This window comes from Malus domestica, chromosome 16, assembly GCF_042453785.1.
Source record: "Malus domestica chromosome 16, GDT2T_hap1".
Classification (NCBI taxonomy): Eukaryota; Viridiplantae; Streptophyta; class Magnoliopsida; order Rosales; family Rosaceae; genus Malus; species Malus domestica.
Window position 1 is genome coordinate 24,008,112 of NC_091676.1, and position 7,991 is coordinate 24,016,102.

The following is a 7,991-nucleotide window of genomic DNA, read 5'->3' on the forward strand; positions in this document are numbered from 1 at the left end:
CGCGCGCAGAAAGGGCAGCAACCTTACAAAAGGTTGTGTTTTATTCAACCTTTTAGGGTTGTATATCTTTTGAATGGTTGCAAGTTTTGGTTAAAAGACATGATGCTTACTTAAATTGTATGAGTAGAATTAAAAGATATAATTACTCAATATTTATTTTCTGATAATTCTAAATAGAAGACATGTCTTTTGGATCAACACTTTTAAGAAGAGTTGTATATCTTCAACTAAAATGAAAGGACTCGATGCACGGGTGCTTTAATGCCTATAAATACCTATTGTGGCATAATGTATGTTTCACACATAGTTTTCAGAAATTTGTTTCTACATTCCTTGCTCTCTTTTGTCTCCATCACATTCATACAATTTCTTTTTAGTTAATTCTAAGAGAATACAATTCGGTTTTGCTAATCGAATATTTCATACTTTGTTGTATCCTGGAAGTGACTTGCCAATAACCCTTTAGCAAACTCATTCGAGTGGGGGCAAATAACACTTTAAGGAAACGATTCAAGTCATACCTCAAAGTCATCATTCGAATTATTCTCTATATTTCTACTTTTTACTCTATCAGCAACAGCCCAAGTTGAGGCTTAGGTGCATCATAGGCAGGAGGCCCAGAAGGAAGCAACCCATATTGCAACTATAATCCATGACGCCAGGCCTAGACAACAACATCAAGCCTTGATGCCCAAGAGGCCAAGACCGAGCACAGCGCGCAGTAGAAGCACCACCAAATCTCCCTATACTTTTCTCTAAGAATACTCAAAATGAAATCACAAGCAAAACCCAAAAAATGTATTCAAGCTTACCCAACAAATCTCTCCTCCAAACACTTCATTATTTTCTTCTAGTTATCAAGATAGAGATTTTGAAGAACCAGAAATTTGTCATACCTGTGTAGCAGATTAAAACACCATTTTCTGTAGCTCAAATCAAAAGGTCGTCTTCATAAAAGTTGTTCGTTAACTCCTGAACTACAACATATCCAAAATTGGGGGGCCATATAGGAACAGTACAACCTCAGAAACCCACGTATAATTAGTGACTGTTCATCACTTGTCTGAATAGGCCTGTTGTAAGCTTCAAAAATCCTTCAGAGAAGTTGTTCCTTATCTTTTCTCCCATAATATATCATAATACTAGAAAGATCCAATGGTCCATTCGTTCTAGGATATGAAAATACTATCACAATCATGAAAATCCGCAGAAAATCCTAGTCATTTATGGAGCTTCAAAACTCTAACTTCCTGCAAAAAAAAAAAAAACACTTCCTTCATAAAATTTGTTCCCTATCATCTCTTCTATATCATATCCACAAATCATGATAATCCAATGTACATGCTGACCTGTACGTCGGTTTGAGCAGCTGATGTACGGTTGAGCTAGCCTTTTCGGCCAACCTCTTTGTCTGATCAACATCTCCAGTTAAAGAGAAGGAGTTTAAGAAGGGAAGAAAAGAAGAGAGAGAGAGAGAGAGAGAGAGAGAGGTGAAGAGAGAAACAAGAGTGTTGTTTTGTATTTTGGTAGATGTGAGAAGAAAAGAAAGAAACAGAGTGGTGAGTGAAGGGTGAGTGAAAAAGAAAAAGAATTCAAAAGAATTGAAAGAAAAGAAATGAGGTTCGGGAAGGTTTGGTGGGAGTTGAAAAGAAAGAGAGGAGTGGTGAGAGGGAGTAAGTTTGGGAGAAAAAGAAAAGTGAGTTGATGTGAGTAAAAGAAATTTTATCCACACTAAAGAATAAAGAACAAAAATTAATAAAAGAAAACATATAAGAAAGATTTAAATTTACCTAAAGAAAAAAAGGTGCTTTAGATTTTGGCACTTACAACTCATTATTTATAGATAAAACCCATCTATCTTTAAAGATCCAGTTTAAGCCCAAATTTAAAATTTGCAAACATATGGGAACACTATTGACTTATTAATACAATTTATTTACACTCATGCCACTCATACTTTATGGTCTCTTTTCCAAATTCCTAAATCTATGCCAAATTAAAAGTAGTAGAAAAAGTGAAATAAAATGCAAAAAGTAGAAAAGTATTTTTTTTTCGTGATATATTTTGTATCAATTTTACCCATATTAATTGGTAGGTAAATTAATTTGTTCCAATTATTTAAAAAAAAAATACTACACCTATATTATATATTTTGAATCAAATAACATTCCTCTAACTTGTAGGTAAATTATTTTCTATGTATTGTTATATATGTTAGACACGTTTTGTTGTTGTATAAACATGAGTGGAACATAATATTGTTGATTTTATACGTCAAATTGCATTTCTTTTGTTATAGGTAAATTATTTTTCATGTACAAGTACTTATGTTAGTCACGTTTTGTTGTTGGTACATACAATATTTTGTATCATTTTGAAGAAAGATATTACATTACACCCATGATATAATTGTTGACACACCCCGACCCAGAGGATCAAGGCGTGCTGGCCATCAAGTGAGCGTGACGTAACCATAAGTGCGACACGGAAGCAAGATATAACAGAATACGAAGGAATTCAAATCAATCTCTAGTAGAACCACCTACTAGAATGAAAGGATGAGTTATAAAGTAAACACATAAATTCAGAGCATACGTTTAAGTGCAGTCAAGTAGGACCAAAATAAAATACATCACCCGCAGGCAAGGAAGAAAATATCGGTAATATCGGAAATATCGGTAGTCCGAAAACATGGAAATATCGATGGAAATATCGGGATAATATCGATATCGATAAAAATTACATGGAAACCACGGAAATTGTAAGAAAAACTAGGAAATTTTTAATGAAACTTTGTAGGATGTTTATTTAGTCAATTATCTATTAGTTTATCACAAAAAATTGGAAGGAAATGCATTGCATGATGGATTTAACTGATTTAAGTTGATTATATAGCGAGCTGGCAAACATTGTGAGTGTAGAAAATATGTAGTAATTAATGAAAGAAGTTTAAACACACCATAATCATTTATATATAATTAATTAGTACAATATTTGGAGGTTTTATTTAGGATATTAAAAAAAAAAGAAAAAGGGAAGTGAATAAAATGATGAAGAATAATGTGCCGAATTTGACACTTTAAATTTCTTACACATAAGCATGCGTCTAGGCGTTGAAGTTCCAAATTATAGTATATCAATTAACGATTGAAAATCAATACATTGAATAAGACTAAACTTTAATTTGGATGCCGATTATGTTTTTTCAAGTTTATATAAAGTAAAAGAATTGAATTTTGGAAGCCAGGAGTGTGTCAATTGAATTTTGGCCGGCGTGCAAGGTATCAATCTCTTCGTCTCGTCGAGTAGTACAACTTTCCTTTTTGTTTCACTCAATTTCGTTGAGTATTGAAAAAGTTATACTCATTTGAATCTTACCCAGTTTCCGGCGACCTCAGTGGCTTTAGAGGAAATTTCCGGCCAAACCACAATGAGTCAGACGTCGTGTGAGGTACCATTCTCTTCGTCTCTTCGAGGGCTACAACTTTCCTTTTTGTTTCACTCAATTTCGTTGCTTATTGAAAAAGTTATACTCATTTGAATCTTACCCAGTTTCCGGCGACCTCAGTGGCTTTCGAGACAATTTCCGGCCAAACCACGGCGATTTGGCCGGCGTTCAAGGTATCAATCTCTTCGTCTCGTCGAGTAGTACAACTTTCCTTTTTGTTTCACTCAATTTCGTTGAGTATTGAAAACGTTATACTCATTTGAATCTTACCCAGTTTCCGGCGACCTCAGTGACTTTCAAGGAATTTTCCGGCCAAACCACGACGATTCAGACGTCGTGTGAGGTACCATTCTCTTCGTCTCTTCGAGGGCTACAACTTTCGTTTTTTTCTTGCTTGATTTCGTTGAGTTTTGACAAAGTTATGGCTGTTTAAAGTGGGTGTAAAGTTTCGACCGAAAATTCTGATTTTCTCTCCCATTGGGCGAGTCCCACATCGCCCATGTGAGGGCAGTGAGCAAGCAAATTTTCCTATAAAACCCACATCCCCCTGCTGAGAAAATCCAAGCTTGTTCGGCCTTTGGGCTATGATCAAGTGAAGTATGTGTTGAGTTTTCTCAACATATTTAAGTATATTTTAGTATTATGTCGCGATATTATCGAAAATATCGAAAATATTGCGATATTATCGATAATATCGCGATATTTTGACGAAAATCATTTGGATAGTTAAAAAAATTTCGGACCTCCAAAAAAATGATAATATCGGCGATATTTCGCCGATATTATCGATATTTTCTTCCTTGCCCGCAGGTGAGTCCTACATGCAGAACGTCTGTCAAAATGCCGAAAAAGACCTCGAGAGCCACCAACCGCTAACTAGAACCTGGAATGGCGCAAAACAAAGATGAGTGGGTCAGTAAAATCAAAGATTTTCCAAAACATTTCATTTAAAACATTTCTAACCCCTCACCGAAAAACCTGTATACTTTCCCAGAAAAATAGTATATAACATATATATACACATATCATCAAAACTCAGCTCATACCCATCAACATAATATCTCAGAAATAATATGCCACGCCATGCCAAATATAATCAGAAATGCATCAATATCAATCAGGTGAAATAATAAATCAACCGGAGACCCTACAATGGTCCTGTATGGCTGATTCTAAAGCTCAACATCCCACTCAGCCGGAGTCACCACAGTGACCTATACGGCCCTGCCGGAGTCACCAACTGTGACCTGTACGGCACTACACTGCACATCACTCGGAACTACGTATAGTAGTCTGTACGATGAAAGGTGTATAAATACGCTCTAGTGCTTCTCTCATCAATCATCAGCGCGCATAACTAAGGTCACCCACTAGTCGGAATCACATCTAGTGATCTATACGACTAGTATGTCGGAACCCTCACATGGTCTGTACGACATCCACCTACTTGGATCCAAGACGAGCGTGCGGTGTGGTGAATAACAATATAAGCACTAACACCTAGGTGCAGGTTATGAGCTTTCAATGCAATTCATATAAAATAACTCATCTGAATAATAATAAAACTCACCTGTGCGTCCACCGCGTCAATTCACATATATATACATCAATTATCTAACTAAATATCTCAACATTTGCATGCATGGCAATTTAATTCATAATTTTCATATAAACGCATTTTCTGGGAAAAACAGTTGTATATAGGTAATACGAAAACAAAACTGCCCACTCACTGATAAGTCGATGGGTCGTAACCCCCGTGACGTCCTTGGATGCGCTCGTCCTCGGGATAAGTGTCACCTATATGCGAAGCAACTATAAAAACGTTAATTTAAACACATAACAAATAATTCGAAATAACTTCTCATATGATGCTCAATTTGGGTATATGAATATACCACATCGACCTACTCGACGTCACGGACGTCAAGTAATTTTTAGAAAAAATTTTGGAGGCCGCACGCGCCCCCACGCGCCAGGACAGGCACGGGGACACGCGCCCCCACGCGCACCATCTTCAACCTCGGGCTCGCCGGACTGAACTTTCCGACGGCCGGTTTCCGGCCAAACTTTGAACGTCTCGTTCTCCTTCGTTTCTCAACCATTTTCTTCGTACTTTATACCAAAATGAAGCCCCAAACATGTAGAAGAATCACGATACACTACTTTTAAGCTTCAAAAACAACTAAATCTCACCGGAAAAATTCAAGCAAAACCGGCCAAACTTAACCCTCGTGATCCCGACGTCCAAATCCTTCAAACGAAGCACTCCGAGCTTCCTTGGAACCTCACTAAGCTCACTATAAGCTTAGAATTCCCTGAAACACAACATTTCACGTGTGCATGAACAGTGACCAAAAATGGGGGTTTTGGATTCACGTGAAATCGAAGGTTCTACGTCCTAAAACCAATACCAATCAACTCAAAACATCTCAAGGATGAAGATTCTTACCTTGGTTACCTCGATCCACTGAGTTTTGGGGGATTTTGGGCGAGGCCGTACAATATGGGTGTGAGAGAGAGAGTGAGTCGAGATGGAGGAGAGAGAATGAGCATGGGGGAAGGAGAGAGGGAGAGAGGTCCTGCGTGTGTGGTCCAACCAAAACCAAATCATCACTCCATTCCCTAACCACACAATTACATATAATATTTTTAATCCAACTAAATTCTTTTTCTCCAAAACTTAGGAAATATGTGCATTAATCCAAAGTATATCACACACACACATACCTTAATACCCGCTAAGGGTAATCCCGTCATTTCACATTCCCGTCAAATGTACCTCCGGGACAGGCTGTGACAATTGTTGTAGGCAAATTATTGGAAATTAATTTGTAGTTAGGTAATGAACATTTTGCATCATTAGAAATGAACATTTCAAATAGTAGGTAGGTAAATTAATTTGTTCTAATTATATAAAAAAAATTACACTACACCTAGTTATATTTAATTTTTCCAATTATTAAAAAAATTTATACTACACCCAACCTAATAACTAACTTGTAGGTAAATTATTTTCCATGTATTGTTAGATATGTTAGACACGTTTTATTGTTGTATAAACATGGGCGTAACATAGTATTTTTAATATTATGCATTGAACTACATTTCTTCTTAATATAGGTAAATTATTTTCCATGTATTAATAATATGTTAGGCACGTTTTGTTGTTGATATAAACATTATTTTGCATCATTGTAAAAAAGAGAGATTATATTACACCCATGGTATAATTGTTGTAGGTAAATTAATGTGCATGTAGATAATGAAATACAATGTTCTAATATATTAATAAAAAAGGATAAATTCAAAAGTATTCAAGAGTATGGTGAAAAAAACTGAATCAAATAGTTTTATGAAAATTCAAAGCCTTTCTAAAAAATTAATATGCAATAAATTTTTAACATTAATGTCTTTTTTTTTCTTGTTGCAAAATCATTTACTATCTCCTTACAATTAATTGTCTACATCAAATATGTAATAGGGGGTATTTTAGGCATATGAAAAATGTAAAATGTGTGAAGTAATATGAAATTAATGAATTTGCTTATGTGGATCCTAGTCATTGGGTTTTCTTTGAGTAAAAAAGTTATGTAGGGTTTTATATGAAGAAAATTGAGTTGGAAGGGCTAAAATCATATTTTCAGAAGAAAAAATCAGCTGAAGGAGGACAACTTGATGGTAAGATAATCTTTTACCTACTTAGCTTTAGTTCTTGATCATCTCATTTTATTTGACATGAATGGCACTTTATGTGTTTGGATTGCTAAGTGAAATTATTGTTTTACACACTACATTTCGAAGATTATACCATGAGAATATTGGCTTTGATATGTTGCCTTACATATGCAAAAGCATTGGTGCAAAGCAAGACAAAGAGTTGAGTTGTAATGACTATTGAGTTGTGAAGATATTCAAATGATGGAGAATGCCTTGAATATATAATAATGAAATCTTGTATGTGTCAAGCATTGGGGGAAGGGCTTCAGTATACAAATTGGGCGTTGGGGAAGGGCTTTAGAGATGAATGGGTGTTAACTCATATTCTATTGTATTCAGAGCCAAGTGGCATAAGAATGCTATGGGACGTGTAGACTTGTGTGCCCTAAGGTATGTGTTAACGAGATTAGAAAGAAGTGAGTACATTCATGCATCTTATTTGCACATATTTATATATTTGCATGAATTACTCATTTCAATTATTATTTTGTTGGTAATTTCGGTTGTGAATTAATTTGTGCACTAATGGTATTTTGATGCGTATTTGATACATTTTATGTAGTAAACTGAAGCATTTATTATGTAAAAGTTGTTAACCATGTGTAATCGTTACAAATAGTACATCTGGTGGTATCAGAGCTCAGCGACTAAATACCCTAGAATTGTACCTCGGGTGGTTATCATATTTGTCGATTAGTCTTGGATTTAGAATTCCATTGTTATGAATTTCAGATATTTACGTTCTTATTCAAAATTGGGATTAGATTTTCTTGACTAGATGGGTAGTTTCTTTATGAACTAGAATGTGAGTATAGACGTTTAC